We start from the raw sequence: 17,912 nt of genomic DNA on the forward strand, positions 1-17,912 counted from the left end.
ATGTTTATACAGAAAGCGGTGTAGATATTTCCATGTTTACACAGATAGCGGCGTAGAACTTTCCATGTTTACACAGATAGCATTGTAGATATTTACATGTTTTTAGAGATAGCGGTGTAGATATTTCCATGTTTATACAGAAAGCGTTGTAGATATTTTCATGTTTACACAGATAGCAGCGTAGAAATTTCTATGTTCACACAGATAGCGTTGTAGATATTTACATGTTTTTAGAGATAGCGGTGTAGTTATTTCCATGTTTATATAGATAGCGTTGAGGATATTTCCAAGTTTACACAGACAGTGGTGTGCATATTTCCATGTTTATACTGATAGCTGTGCAGATATGTCCATCTTTATACAGATGGCGGTGTAGATATTTCCATGTTCCTACAGATGGCGGTGTAGATATTTCCATGTTCATACAGATGGCGGTGTAGATATTTCCATGTTTATAGAGATGGCGGTGTAGATATTTCCATTGATATACAGATAGCTGTGTAGATATTTGCATGTTCATACAGATAGTGGTGTAGATATTTCCATGTTCATACAGATAGCGGTGTAGATATTTCCATGTTCAAACAGATAGCAGTGTAGATATTTCCATGTTCATACAGATAGCGGTGTAGATATTTCCATGTTCATACCCATAGCGGTGTAGATATTTCCATGTTCATACAGATAGCGGTGTAGATATTTCCATGTTTATGCAGATAGCGGTGTAGATATTTCCATGTTTATACAGATGGTGGTGTAGATATTTCCATGTTTATAGAGATGGCGGTCTAGATATCTCCATGTTTACAGAGATAGTGGTGTAGTTATTTCCAAGTTTATAGAGACAGCGTTGTAGATATTTCCATGTTTATACAGATATCAGTGAAGATATTTCCATGTTTATACAGATAGCGGTGTAGATATTTCCATGTTTATACAGATAGCAGTGTAGATATTTCCATGTTTACAAAGATAGTGGTGTAGATAATTTCAATTTTATACAGAGAGCAGTGTAGATATTTCCAAGTTCATACTGATAGCGGTGTAGATATTTCCATGTGTATAGAGATGGCGGTGTAGGTATTTCCATGTTCATACAGATGGCGGTGTAGATATTTCCATGTTTATAGAGATGGCGGTGTAGATATTTTCATGTTTACACAGATGGCGGTGTAGATATTTCCGTGTTTACACATATAGCGGTGTAGACATTTCCATGTTTACACAGATAGCGGTGTGGATATTTCCATGTTTATGCAGATAGCGGTGTAGATATTTCCACGTTTATACAGATAGCGGTGCGGATATTTCCATGTTTATACAGATAGTTGGGCGGATATTTCCATGTTTATACAGATAGCGGTGTATATATTCCCATCCTAATACACATGGCGGTGTAGATATGTCCATGTTTGTACAGATGGCGGTGTAGATATTTCCATGTTCATACAGATGGCGGTGTAGATATTTTGAAGTTTATAGAGATAGCGCTGTAGTTATTTCCATATTTATAGAGAAATCTGTGTAGATATTTCCATGTATATTCAGATAGCTGTGTAGATATTTCCATGTTCATGCAGATAGCGGTGTAGATATTTCCATGTTCATCGAGATGTCGGTGTACATATATCCATGTTCATACAGATGGCGGTGAAGATACTTCCATGTTCATACAGATGGCGGTGTAGATAGTTCCATGTTCATACAAATGGTGGTGTAGATATTTCCATGTTCATAGAGATGGCGGTGTAGATATTTCCATGTTCATACAAATGGCGGTGTAGATATTTCCATGTTCATACAAATGGCGGTGTAGACATTTCCATGTTTATACAGATAGCAGTGTAGTTATTTCCATGTTTATAGAGATAGCAGTTTAGATTTTCCATTGATATACAGATAGCTGTGTAGATATTTGCATGTTCATACAGATAGTGGTGTAGATATTTCCATGTTCATACAGATAGCGGTGCAGATATTTCCATGTTCATACAGATAGCGGTGTAGATATTTCCAAGTTCGTACAGATAGCGGTGTAGATATTTCCATGTTCATACAGATGGCGGTGTAGATAGTTCCATGTTCATACAGATGGCGGTGTAGATATTTCCATGTTCATACAGATGGTGATGTAGATATTTCGAAGTTTATAGAGATAGCGCTGTAGTTATTTCCATATTTATAGAGAAATCTGTGTAGATATCTCCATGTACATTCAGATAGCTGTGTAGATATTTCCATGTTCATGCTGATAGCAGTGTAGATATTTCCGTGTTCGTACAGATGTCGGTGTACATATATCCATGTTCATACAGATGGCGGTGAAGATACTTCCATGTTCATACAGATGGCTGTGTAGATAGTTCCATGTTCATACAAATGGCGGTGTAGATATTTCCATGTTCATAGAGATGGCGGTGTAGATATTTCCATGTTCATACAAATGGCGGTGTAGATATTTCCAAGTTCATAGAGATGGCGGTGTAGATATTTCCATGTTTATACAGATAGCAGTGTAGCCATTCCCATGTTTATAGAGATAGCAGTGTAGATATTTCCATTGATATACAGATAGCTTTGTAGATATTTGCATGTTCATACAGATAGCGGTGTAGATATTTCCATCTTCATACAGATAGCGGTGTAGATATTTCCATGTTCATACAGATAGCGGTGTAGATATTTCCATGTTCATAAGGATAGCGGTGTAGATATTTCCATGTTCAAACAGATAGCGGTGTAGATATTTCCATGTTCGTACAGATAGCGGTGTAGATATTTCCATGTTCATACCCATAGCGGTGTAGATATTTCCATGTTCATACAGATGGCGGTGTAGATATTTACATGTTCATACAGATGGCGGTATAGATATTTCCATGTTCGTACAGATGGCGCTGTAGATATTTCCATGTTCATAGAGATGGCGGTGAAGATATTTCCATGTTTATGCAGATAGCGGTATAGATATTTCCATGTTTATACAGATGGTGGTGTAGATATTTCCATGTTTATAGAGATGGCGGTCTAGATATTTCCATGTTTACAGAGATAGTGGTGTAGTTATTTCCAAGTTTATAGAGACAGCGTTGTAGATATTTCCATGTTTACACAGATAGCGGTGAAGATATTTCCATGTTTATACAGATAGCGGTGTAGATATTTCCATGTTTATACAGATAGCAGTGTAGATATTTCCATGTTTATAGAGATAGTGGTGTCGATAATTTCAATTTTATACAGAGAGCAGTATAGATATTTCCAAGTTCATACAGATAGCGGTGTAGATATTTCCATGTTTATGGAGATGGCGGTGTAGGTATTTCCATGTTCATACAGATGGTGGTGTAGATATTTCCATGTTTATAGGGATGGCGGTGTAGATATTTTCATGTTTACACAGATGGCGGTGTAGATATTTCCGTGTTTACACATATAGCGGTGTAGACATTTCCATGTTTACACAGATAGCGGTGTGGATATTTCCATGTTTATGCAGATAGCGTTGTAGATATTTCCACGTTTATACAGACAGCGGTGCGGATATTTCCATGTTTATACAGATAGTTGGGCGGATATTTCCATGTTTATACAGATAGCGGTGTATATATTTCCATCCTAATACACATGGCGGTGTAGATATGTCCATGTTTGTACAGATGGCGGTGTAGATATTTCCATGTTCATACAGATGGCGGTGTAGATATTTCGAAGTTTATAGAGATAGCGCTCTAGTTATTTCCATATTTATAGAGAAATCTGTGTAGATATTTCCATGTATAATCAGATAGCTGTGTAGATATTTCCATGTTCATGCAGATAGCGGTGTAGATATTTCCATGTTCATCGAGATGTCGGTGTACATATATCCATGTTCATACAGATGGCGGTGAAGATACTTCCATGTTCATACAGATGGCGGTGTAGATAGTTCCATGTTCATACAAATGGCGGTGTAGATATTTCCATGTTCATAGAGATGGCGGTGTAGATATTTCCATGTTCATACAAATGGCGGTGTAGATATTTCCATGTTCATAGAGATGGCGGTGTAGATATTTCCATGTTTATACAGATAGCAGTGTAGTTATTTCCATGTTTATAGAGATAGCAGTGTAGATTTTCCATTGATATACAGATAGCTGTGTAGATATTTGCATGTTCATACAGATAGTGGTGTAGATATTTCCATGTTCATACAGATAGCGGTGCAGATATTTCCATGTTCATACAGATAGCGGTGTAGATATTTCCAAGTTCATACAGATGGTGATGTAGATATTTCGAAGTTTATAGAGATAGCGCTGTAGTTATTTCCATATTTATAGAGAAATCTGTGTAGATATTTCCATGTACATTCAGATAGCTGTGTAGATATTTCCATGTTCATGCTGATAGCAGTGTAGATATTTCCGTGTTCCTACAGATGTCGGTGTACATATATCCATGTTCATACAGATGGCGGTGAAGATACTTCCATGTAAATACTCATGGCTGTGTAGATAGTTCCATGTTCATACAAATGGCGGTGTAGATATTTCCATGTTCATAGAGATGGCGGTGTAGATATTTCCATGTTCATACAAATGGCGGTGTAGATATTTCCATGTTCATAGAGATGGCGGTGTAGATATTTCCATGTTTATACAGATAGCAGTGTAGCCATTCCCATGTTTATAGAGATAGCAGTGTAGATATTTCCATTGATACACAGATAGCTTTGTAGATATTTGCATGTTCATACAGATAGCGGTGTAGATATTTCCATCTTCATACAGATAGCGGTGTAGATATTTCCATGTTCATACAGATAGCGGTGTAGATATTTCCATGTTCATAAGGATAGCGGTGTAGATATTTCCATGTTCAAACAGATAGCGGTGTAGATATTTCCATGTTCGTACAGATAGCGGTGTAGATATTTCCATGTTCATACCCATAGCGGTGTAGATATTTCCATGTTCATACAGATGGCGGTGTAGATATTTACATGTTCATACAGATGGCGGTATAGATATTTCCATGTTCGTACAAATGGCGCTGTAGATGTTTCCATGTTCATAGAGATGGCGGTGAAGATATTTCCATGTTTATGCAGATAGCGGTATAGATATTTCCATGTTTATACAGATGGTGGTGTAGATATTTCCATGTTTATAGAGATGGCCGTCTAGATATTTCCATGTTTACAGAGATAGTGGTGTAGTTATTTCCAAGTTTATAGAGACAGCGTTGTAGATATTTCCATGTTTATACAGATAGCGGTGTAGATATTTACATGTTCTTACAGATGGCGGTGAAGATATTTACATGTACATACAGATGGCGGTGTAGATATTTCCATGTTTGTACGGATGGCAGTGTAGATATTTCCATGTTCATACAGGTGGCGGTGTAGATATTTCCATGTTTATACAGATAGCAGTGTAGTTATTTCCATGTTAATAGAGATAGCTGTGTAGATATTTCCATTGATATACTGAAATCTGTGTAGATATTTGCATGTTCATACAGATAGCGGTGTAGATACTTCCATGTTCGTACAGATAGCGGTGTAGATATTTCCATGTTCATACAGATAGCGGTGTAGATATTTCCATGTTCATACAGATAACGGTGTAGATATTTCCATGTTCATACAGACAGCGGTGTAGATATTTCCATGTTCATACAGATGGCGGTGTAGATATTTCCATGTTTATACAGAGGGCGGTTTAGATATTTCCATGTTTACAGAGATAGCGGTGTCAATATTTCCATATTGATACACATAGCGGTGTAGATATTTCCAAGTTTATGGAGATAGCGCTGTAGATATTTCCAAGTTTATAGAGATAGCGTTGTAGATATTTCCATGTTCATACAGATAGCGGTGTAGATATTTCCACGTTTATAGAGATGTCGGTGTAGATACTTCCATGGTCAGACAGTTGGCGGTGTGGATATTTCCATGTTTACACAGATAGCATTGTAGATATTTAAATGTTTATAGGGATAGTGGTGTAGTTATTTCCATGTTTATACAGATAGCGGTGAAGATATTTCCGTGTTTACACAGATAGCGCTGTGGATATTTCCATGTTTATACAGATAGCGGTGTAGATATTTCCATGTTTATACAGATAGCGGTGCAGATATTTCCATGTTTATATAGATAGCGGTGTCGATATTTCCATGTTTATACAGATAGCGGTGTAGATATTTCCATCTTAATACAGATGGCGGTGTAGATATTTCCATGTTCATACCGATGGCGGTGCAGATATTTCCATGTTCATACAGATGGCGGTGTAGCTATTTCCATGTTTATAGAGATAGCGATGTAGTTATTTCCATGTGTATAGAGATAGCGGTGTAGATATTTCCATGTTTATACAGATAGCGGTGCAGATATTTCCATGTTTATACTGATAGCGGTGTAGATATTTCCATGTTCGTACAGATAGCCGTGTAGATATTTCCATGTTCATACAGATAGCGGTGTAGATATTACCATGTTCATACTGGTAGCTGCGTAGATATTTCCATGTTCATACAGATAGCGGTGAAGGTATTTCCACCTTTATAGAGATGGCAGTGTAGATATCTCCATGTTCATACAAATGGCGGTGTAGATATTTCCAAGTTCGTATATATTGTGGTGCAGATATCTCCATGTTCATACATTTGGTTGTGTAGATATTTCCATGTTTATGGAGATGGCGGTGTAGATATTTCCATGTTTATACAGAAGGCGGTGTAGATATTTCCATGTTTATACAGATGGCAGTGTAGATATATCCATGTTTACGCAGATAGAGGTGTAGACATTTCCATGTTTACACAGATAGCGTTGTAGATATTCACACGTTTATAGAGATAGCGGTGTATTTATTGCCATGTTTATACAGATAGTGGTGAAGATATTTCCATGTTTACACAGATAGCGGTGTGGATGTTTCCATGTTTATACAGATAGCGGTGTAGATATTTCCATGTTTATATGGATAGCGGTGCAGATATTTCCATGTTTATACAGGTAGCGATGTAGATATTTCCAAGTATATACAGATAGCGCTGTATATATTTCCATGTTTATACAGATAGCGTTGTACATATTTCCTCTTCATAATGATGGCGTTGTAGATATTTCCTTGTACATACAGATGGCGGTGCAGATATTCCCATGTTTATACAGATGGCGGTGTAGATATTTCCATGTTCATACAGATGGCGGTGTAGATATTTCCAAGTTTATAGAGATAGCGGTGCAGTTATTTCCATGTTTACATAGAAAGCTGTATAGATATTTTCACGTATATGCAGATAGCTCTGCAGATATTTCCATGATCATATAGATAGCGGAGTAGATATTTCCATGTTCATCTAGATGGCGGTGTAGATATATCCATGTTCAGACAGATGGCGGTGAAGATATTTCCGTGTTCATACAGATGGCGGTGTAGATATTTCCATGTTGATACATACTGCGGTGTAGATATTTCCAAGTTTATAGAGATAGCTGTGTAGATATTTCCGTGTTTATATAGATGACGGTCTAGATATTTCCTTGTTTATACAGATAGCGGAGTAGATATTTCCATGTTTATAGAGATAGCGATGTAGATACTTCCATTTTTATACAGAGAGCAATGTAGATATTTCCATGTTCATACAGATAACGGTGTAGATATTTCCACCTTTATAGAGATGGCGGTGTAGGTATTTCCATGTTCATACAGACGGCTGTGTAGATATTTCCATGTTTATAGAGATGGCAGTTTAGATATTTAAATGTTTATACAGATGGCGGTGTAGATACTTCCATGTTTATAGAGATGGTGGTGTAGATATTTCCATGTTTATACAGAGGGCGGTTTATACATTTCCATGTTCACAGAGATAGGGGTGTCGATATTTCCATATTGATACACATAGCGGTGTAGATATTTCCAAGTTTATGGAGATAGCGCTGTAGATATTTCCGTGTTTATAGAGATAGCGTTGTAGATATTTCCATGTTTATACAGATATCGGTATAGATATTTCCATGTTTATACAGATGGCGGTGTAGATAATTCCATGTTTATAGAGATGGCGGTCTAGATATTTCCATGTTTATAGAGATAGTGTTGTATTTATTTCCAACTTTATAGAGATAGCGGTGTAGATATTTCCATGTTTATACCGATAGCGGTGTAGATATTTCCAAGTTTATACAGATAGCGGTGTAGATATTTACATGTTTATAGAGATGGCGGTCTAGATATTTTCTTGTTTATTCAGATAGCGGTGTAGATATTTCCATGTTCATAGAGATAGCGGTGTAGATATTTCCATGTTTACACAGATGGCGGTGTAGATATTTATATGTTTATGGAGATAGCGGTGTAGTTATTTCCATGTGTATAGAGATAGCTTTGTAGATATTTCCATGTATATACAGATAGCTGTGTAGATATTTCCATGTTCATACAGATAGTGGTGTAGATACTTCCAAGTTCATACATATGGCGGTGTGGGTATTTCCATGTTTATAGAGATAGTGGTTTAGTTATTTCCATCTTAATACAGATGGCGTTGTAGATATTTCCATGTTCCTACAGATGGCGGTGTAGATATTTCCATGTTCATACAGATGGCGGTGTAGATATTTCCAAGTTTATAGAGATAGCGGTGCAGTTATTTCCATGTTTACATAGAAAGCTTTATAGATATTTTCATGTATATGAAGATAGCTCTGCAGATATTTCCATGATCATACAGCTAGCGGACTAGATATTTCCATGTTCATCTAGATGGCGGTGTAGATATGTCCATGGTCAGACAGATGGCAGTGAAGATATTTCCGTGTTCATACAGATGGCGGTGTAGATATTTCCATGTTGATACATATAGCGGTGTAGATATTTCCAAGTTTATAGAGATACCTGTGTAGATTTTTCCATGTTTATATAGATGACGGTCTAGATATTTCCTTGTTTGTACAGATAGCGGAGTAGATATTTCCATGTTTATAGAGATAGTGGTGTAGTTACTTCCATTTTTATACAGAGAGCAATGTACATATTTCCATGTTCATACAGATAACGGTGTAGATATTTCCACCTTTATAGAGATGGCGGTGTAGGTATTTCCATGTTCATACAGACGGCTGTGTAGATATTTCCATGTTTATACAGATGGCGGTGTAGATATTTACATGTTTATACAGATGGCAGTGTAGATATTTCCATGTTTATATAGATGGCGGTTTAGATATTTCCATGTTTATAGAGATGGCGGTATAGATGTTTCCATGTTCATACAGATGACGGTGTAGGTATCTCCATGTTCATCCAGATGGCGGTGTAGATATTTCCGTGTTCATACAGATCGCGGTGCAGATATTTCCATGTTCATACAGATAGCGGTGTAGATATTTCCACCTTTATAGAGATGGCGGTGTATATATCTCCATGTTCATACAGATTTTGGTGTAGATATTTAAATGTTTATAGAGATGGCAGTGTAGATATTTCCATGTTTATACAGATGGTGGTGTAGATATTTCCAAGTTTATAGAGAAGGCGGTGTAGATATTTCCATGTTTATACAGAAAGCGGTGTAGATATTTCCATGTTTACACAGATAGCGGCGTAGAACTTTCCATGTTTACACAGATAGCATTGTAGATATTTACATGTTTTTAGAGATAGCGGTGTAGATATTTCCATGTTTATACAGAAAGCGTTGTAGATATTTTCATGTTTACACAGATAGCAGCGTAGAAATTTCTATGTTTACACAGATAGCGTTGTAGATATTTACATGTTTTTAGAGATAGCGGTGTAGTTATTTCCATGTTTATATAGATAGCGTTGAAGATATTTCCAAGTTTACACAGACAGTGGTGTGCATATTTCCATGTTTATACTGATAGCTGTGCAGATATGTCCATCTTTATACAGATGGCGGTGTAGATATTTCCATGTTCCTACAGATGGCGGTGTAGATATTTCCATGTTCATACAGATGGCGGTGTAGATATTTCCATGTTTATAGAGATGGCGGTGTAGATATTTCCATTGATATACAGATAGCTGTGTAGATATTTGCATGTTCATACAGATAGTGGTGTAGATATTTCCATGTTCATACAGATAGCGGTGTAGATATTTCCATGTTCAAACAGATAGCAGTGTAGATATTTCCATGTTCATACAGATAGCGGTGTAGATATTTCCATGTTCATACCCATAGCGGTGTAGATATTTCCATGTTCATACAGATGGCGGTGTAGATATTTCCATGTTTATGCAGATAGCGGTATAGATATTTCCATGTTTATACAGATGGTGGTGTAGATATTTCCATGTTTATAGAGATGGCGGTCTAGATATCTCCATGTTTACAGAGATAGTGGTGTAGTTATTTCCAAGTTTATAGAGACAGCGTTGTAGATATTTCCATGTTTATACAGATAGCAGTGAAGATATTTCCATGTTTATACAGATAGCGGTGTAGATATTTCCATGTTTATACAGATAGCAGTGTAGATATTTCCATGTTTACAGAGATAGTGGTGTAGATAATTTCAATTTTATACAGAGAGCAGTGTAGATATTTCCAAGTTCATACTGATAGCGGTGTAGATATTTCCATGTGTATAGAGATGGCGGTGTAGGTATTTCCATGTTCATACAGATGGCGGTGTAGATATTTCCATGTTTATAGAGATGGCGGTGTAGATATTTTCATGTTTACACAGATGGCGGTGTAGATATTTCCGTGTTTACACATATAGCGGTGTAGACATTTCCATGTTTACACAGATAGCGGTGTGGATATTTCCATGTTTATGCAGATAGCGGTGTAGATATTTCCACGTTTATACAGATAGCGGTGCGGATATTTCCATGTTTATACAGATAGTTGGGCGGATATTTCCATGTTTATACAGATAGCGGTGTATATATTCCCATCCAAATACACATGGCGGTGTAGATATGTCCATGTTTGTACAGATGGCGGTGTAGATATTTCCATGTTCATACAGATGGCGGTGTAGATATTTCGAAGTTTATAGAGATAGCGCTGTAGTTATTTCCATATTTATTGAGAAATCTGTGTAGATATTTCCATGTATATTCAGATAGCTGTGTAGATATTTCCATGTTCATGCAGATAGCGGTGTAGATATTTCCATGTTCATCGAGATGTCGGTGTACATATATCCATGTTCATACAGATGGCGGTGAAGATACTTCCATGTTCATACAGATGGCGGTGTAGATAGTTCCATGTTCATACAAATGGTGGTGTAGATATTTCCATGTTCATAGAGATGGCGGTGTAGATATTTCCATGTTCATACAAATGGCGGTGTAGATATTTCCATGTTCATACAAATGGCGGTGTAGATATTTCCATGTTTATACAGATAGCAGTGTAGTTATTTCCATGTTTATAGAGATAGCAGTTTAGATTTTCCATTGATATACAGATAGCTGTGTAGATATTTGCATGTTCATACAGATAGTGGTGTAGATATTTCCATGTTCATACAGATAGCGGTGCAGATATTTCCATGTTCATACAGATAGCGGTGTAGATATTTCCAAGTTCATACAGATAGCGGTGTAGATATTTCCATGTTCATACAGATGGCGGTGTAGATAGTTCCATGTTCATACAGATGGCGGTGTAGATATTTCCATGTTCATACAGATGGTGATGTAGATATTTCGAAGTTTATAGAGATAGCGCTGTAGTTATTTCCATATTTATAGAGAAATCTGTGTAGATATCTCCATGTACATTCAGATAGCTGTGTAGATATTTCCATGTTCATGCTGATAGCAGTGTAGATATTTCCGTGTTCGTACAGATGTCGGTGTACATATATCCATGTTCATACAGATGGCGGTGAAGATACTTCCATGTTCATACAGATGGCTGTGTAGATAGTTCCATGTTCATACAAATGGCGGTGTAGATATTTCCATGTTCATAGAGATGGCGGTGTAGATATTTCCATGTTCATACAAATGGCGGTGTAGATATTTCCAAGTTCATAGAGATGGCGGTGTAGATATTTAAATGTTTAGACAGATAGCAGTGTAGCCATTCCCATGTTTATAGAGATAGCAGTGTAGATATTTCCATTGACATACAGATAGCTTTGTAGATATTTGCATGTTCATACAGATAGCGGTGTAGATATTTCCATCTTCATACAGATAGCGGTGTAGATATTTCCATGTTCATACAGATAGCGGTGTAGATATTTCCATGTTCATAAGGATAGCGGTGTAGATATTTCCATGTTCAAACAGATAGCGGTGTAGATATTTCCATGTTCGTACAGATAGTGGTGTAGATATTTCCATGTTCATACCCATAGCGGTGTAGATATTTCCATGTTCATACAGATGGCGGTGTAGATATTTACATGTTCATACAGATGGCGGTATAGATATTTCCATGTTCGTACAGATGGCGCTGTAGATATTTCCATGTTCATAGAGATGGCGGTGAAGATATTTCCATGTTTATGCAGATAGCGGTATAGATATTTCCATGTTTATACAGATGGTGGTGTAGATATTTCCATGTTTATAGAGATGGCGGTCTAGATATTTCCATGTTTACAGAGATAGTGGTGTAGTTATTTCCAAGTTTATAGAGACAGCGTTGTAGATATTTCCATGTTTACACAGATAGCGGTGAAGGTATTTCCATGTTTATACAGATAGCGGTGTAGATATTTCCATGTTTATACAGATAGCAGTGTAGATATTTCCATGTTTATAGAGATAGTGGTGTCGATAATTTCAATTTTATGCAGAGAGCAGTATAGATATTTCCAAGTTCATACAGATAGCGGTGTAGATATTTCCATGTTTATAGAGATGGCGGTGTAGGTATTTCCATGTTCATACAGATGGCGGTGTAGATATTTCCATGTTTATAGGGATGGCGGTGTAGATATTTTCATGTTTACACAGATGGCGGTGTAGATATTTCCGTGTTTACACATATAGCGGTGTAGACATTTCCATGTTTACACAGATAGCGGTGTGGATATTTCCATGTTTATGCAGATAGCGTTGTAGATATTTCCACGTTTATACAGACAGCGGTGCGCATATTTCCATGTTTATACAGATAGTTGGGCGGATATTTCCATGTTTATACAGATAGCGGTGTATATATTTCCATCCTAATACACATGGCGGTGTAGATATGTCCATGTTTGTACAGATGGCGGTGTAGATATTTCCATGTTCATACAGATGGCGGTGTAGATATTTCCAAGTTTATAGAGATAGCGCTGTAGTTATTTCCATATTTATAGAGAAATCTGTGTAGATATTTCCATGTATAATCAGATAGCTGTGTAGATATTTCCATGTTCATGCAGATAGCGGTGTAGATATTTCCATGTTCATCGAGATGTCGGTGTACATATATCCATGTTCATACAGATGGCGGTGAAGATACTTCCATGTTCATACAGATGGCGGTGTAGATAGTTCCATGTTCATACAAATGGCGGTGTAGATATTTCCATGTTCATAGAGATGGCGGTGTAGATATTTCCATGTTCATACAAATGGCGGTGTAGATATTTCCATGTTCATAGAGATGGCGGTGTAGATATTTCCATGTTTATACAGATAGCAGTGTAGTTATTTCCATGTTTATAGAGATAGCAGTGTAGATTTTCCATTGATATACAGATAGCTGTGTAGATATTTGCATGTTCATACAGATAGTGGTGTAGATATTTCCATGTTCATACAGATAGCGGTGCAGATATTTCCATGTTCATACAGATAGCGGTGTAGATATTTCCAAGTTCATACAGATGGTGATGTAGATATTTCGAAGTTTATAGAGATAGCGCTGTAGTTATTTCCATATTTATAGAGAAATCTGTGTAGATATTTCCATGTACATTCAGATAGCTGTGTAGATATTTCCATGTTCATGCTGATAGCAGTGTAGATATTTCCGTGTTCCTACAGATGTCGGTGTACATATATCCATGTTCATACAGATGGCGGTGAAGATACTTCCATGTAAATACTCATGGCTGTGTAGATAGTTCCATGTTCATACAAATGGCGGTGTAGATATTTCCATGTTCATAGAGATGGCGGTGTAGATATTTCCATGTTCATACAAATGGCGGTGTAGATATTTCCATGTTCATAGAGATGGCGGTGTAGATATTTCCATGTTTATACAGATAGCAGTGTAGCCATTCCCATGTTTATAGAGATAGCAGTGTAGATATTTCCATTGATACACAGATAGCTTTGTAGATATTTGCATGTTCATACAGATAGCGGTGTAGAGATTTCCATCTTCATACAGATAGCGGTGTAGATATTTCCATGTTCATACAGATAGCGGTGTAGATATTTCCATGTTCATAAGGATAGCGGTGTAGATATTTCCATGTTCAAACAGATAGCGGTGTAGATATTTCCATGTTCGTACAGATAGCGGTGTAGATATTTCCATGTTCATACCCATAGCGGTGTAGATATTTCCATGTTCATACAGATGGCGGTGTAGATATTTACATGTTCATACAGATGGCGGTATAGATATTTCCATGTTCGTACAAATGGCGCTGTAGATGTTTCCATGTTCATAGAGATGGCGGTGAAGATATTTCCATGTTTATGCAGATAGCGGTATAGATATTTCCATGTTTATACAGATGGTGGTGTAGATATTTCCATGTTTATAGAGATGGCCGTCTAGATATTTCCATGTTTACAGAGATAGTGGTGTAGTTATTTCCAAGTTTATAGAGACAGCGTTGTAGATATTTCCATGTTTATACAGATAGCGGTGTAGATATTTACATGTTCTTACAGATGGCGGTGAAGATATTTACATGTACATACAGATGGCGGTGTAGATATTTCCATGTTTGTACGGATGGCAGTGTAGATATTTCCATGTTCATACAGGTGGCGGTGTAGATATTTCCATGTTTATACAGATAGCAGTGTAGTTATTTCCATGTTAATAGAGATAGCTGTGTAGATATTTCCATTGATATACTGAAATCTGTGTAGATATTTGCATGTTCATACAGATAGCGGTGTAGATACTTCCATGTTCGTACAGATAGCGGTGTAGATATTTCCATGTTCATACAGATAGCGGTGTAGATATTTCCATGTTCATACAGATAACGGTGTAGATATTTCCATGTTCATACAGACAGCGGTGTAGATATTTCCATGTTCATACAGATGGCGGTGTAGATATTTCCATGTTTATACAGAGGGCGGTTTAGATATTTCCATGTTTACAGAGATAGCGGTGTCAATATTTCCATATTGATACACATAGCGGTGTAGATATTTCCAAGTTTATGGAGATAGCGCTGTAGATATTTCCAAGTTTATAGAGATAGCGTTGTAGATATTTCCATGTTCATACAGATAGCGGTGTAGATATTTCCACGTTTATAGAGATGTCGGTGTAGATACTTCCATGGTCAGACAGTTGGCGGTGTGGATATTTCCATGTTTACACAGATAGCATTGTAGATATTTAAATGTTTATAGGGATAGTGGTGTAGTTATTTCCATGTTTATACAGATAGCGGTGAAGATATTTCCGTGTTTACACAGATAGCGCTGTGGATATTTCCATGTTTATACAGATAGCGGTGTAGATATTTCCATGTTTATACAGATAGCGGTGCAGATATTTCCATGTTTATATAGATAGCGGTGTCGATATTTCCATGTTTATACAGATAGCGGTGTAGATATTTCCATCTTAATACAGATGGCGGTGTAGATATTTCCATGTTCATACCGATGGCGGTGCAGATATTTCCATGTTCATACAGATGGCGGTGTAGCTATTTCCATGTTTATAGAGATAGCGATGTAGTTATTTCCATGTGTATAGAGATAGCGGTGTAGATATTTCCATGTTTATACAGATAGCGGTGCAGATATTTCCATGTTTATACTGATAGCGGTGTAGATATTTCCATGTTCGTACAGATAGCCGTGTAGATATTTCCATGTTCATACAGATAGCGGTGTAGATATTACCATGTTCATACTGGTAGCTGCGTAGATATTTCCATGTTCATACAGATAGCGGTGAAGGTATTTCCACCTTTATAGAGATGGCAGTGTAGATATCTCCATGTTCATACAAATGGCGGTGTAGATATTTCCAAGTTCGTATATATTGTGGTGCAGATATCTCCATGTTCATACATTTGGTTGTGTAGATATTTCCATGTTTATGGAGATGGCGGTGTAGATATTTCCATGTTTATACAGAAGGCGGTGTAGATATTTCCATGTTTATACAGATGGCAGTGTAGATATATCCATGTTTACGCAGATAGAGGTGTAGATATTTCCATGTTTACACAGATAGCGTTGTAGATATTCACACGTTTATAGAGATAGCGGTGTATTTATTGCCATGTTTATACAGATAGTGGTGAAGATATTTCCATGTTTACACAGATAGCGGTGTGGATGTTTCCATGTTTATACAGATAGCGGTGTAGATATTTCCATGTTTATATGGATAGCGGTGCAGATATTTCCATGTTTATACAGGTAGCGATGTAGATATTTCCAAGTATATACAGATAGCGCTGTATATATTTCCATGTTTATACAGATAGCGTTGTACATATTTCCTCTTCATAATGATGGCGTTGTAGATATTTCCTTGTACATACAGATGGCGGTGCAGATATTCCCATGTTTATACAGATGGCGGTGTAGATATTTCCATGTTCATACAGATGGCGGTGTAGATATTTCCAAGTTTATAGAGATAGCGGTGCAGTTATTTCCATGTTTACATAGAAAGCTGTATAGATATTTTCACGTATATGCAGATAGCTCTGCAGATATTTCCATGATCATATAGATAGCGGAGTAGATATTTCCATGTTCATCTAGATGGCGGTGTAGATATATCCATGTTCAGACAGATGGCGGTGAAGATATTTCCGTGTTCATACAGATGGCGGTGTAGATATTTCCATGTTGATACATACTGCGGTGTAGATATTTCCAAGTTTATAGAGATAGCTGTGTAGATATTTCCGTGTTTATATAGATGACGGTCTAGATATTTCCTTGTTTATACAGATAGCGGAGTAGATATTTCCATGTTTATAGAGATAGCGATGTAGATACTTCCATTTTTATACAGAGAGCAATGTAGATATTTCCATGTTCATACAGATAACGGTGTAGATATTTCCACCTTTATAGAGATGGCGGTGTAGGTATTTCCATGTTCATACAGACGGCTGTGTAGATATTTCCATGTTTATAGAGATGGCAGTTTAGATATTTAAATGTTTATACAGATGGCGGTGTAGATACTTCCATGTTTATAGAGATGGTGGTGTAGATATTTCCATGTTTATACAGAGGGCGGTTTATACATTTCCATGTTCACAGAGATAGGGGTGTCGATATTTCCATATTGATACACATAGCGGTGTAGATATTTCCAAGTTTATGGAGATAGCGCTGTAGATATTTCCGTGTTTATAGAGATAGCGTTGTAGATATTTCCATGTTTATACAGATATCGGTATAGATATTTCCATGTTTATACAGATGGCGGTGTAGATAATTCCATGTTTATAGAGATGGCGGTCTAGATATTTCCATGTTTATAGAGATAGTGTTGTATTTATTTCCAACTTTATAGAGATAGCGGTGTAGATATTTCCATGTTTATACCGATAGCGGTGTAGATATTTCCAAGTTTATACAGATAGCGGTGTAGATATTTACATGTTTATAGAGATGGCGGTCTAGATATTTTCTTGTTTATTCAGATAGCGGTGTAGATATTTCCATGTTCATAGAGATAGCGGTGTAGATATTTCCATGTTTACACAGATGGCGGTGTAGATATTT

This window comes from Gorilla gorilla, chromosome 20 (assembly GCF_029281585.2).
Source record: "Gorilla gorilla gorilla isolate KB3781 chromosome 20, NHGRI_mGorGor1-v2.1_pri, whole genome shotgun sequence".
NCBI classification, from domain to species: Eukaryota; Metazoa; Chordata; class Mammalia; order Primates; family Hominidae; genus Gorilla; species Gorilla gorilla.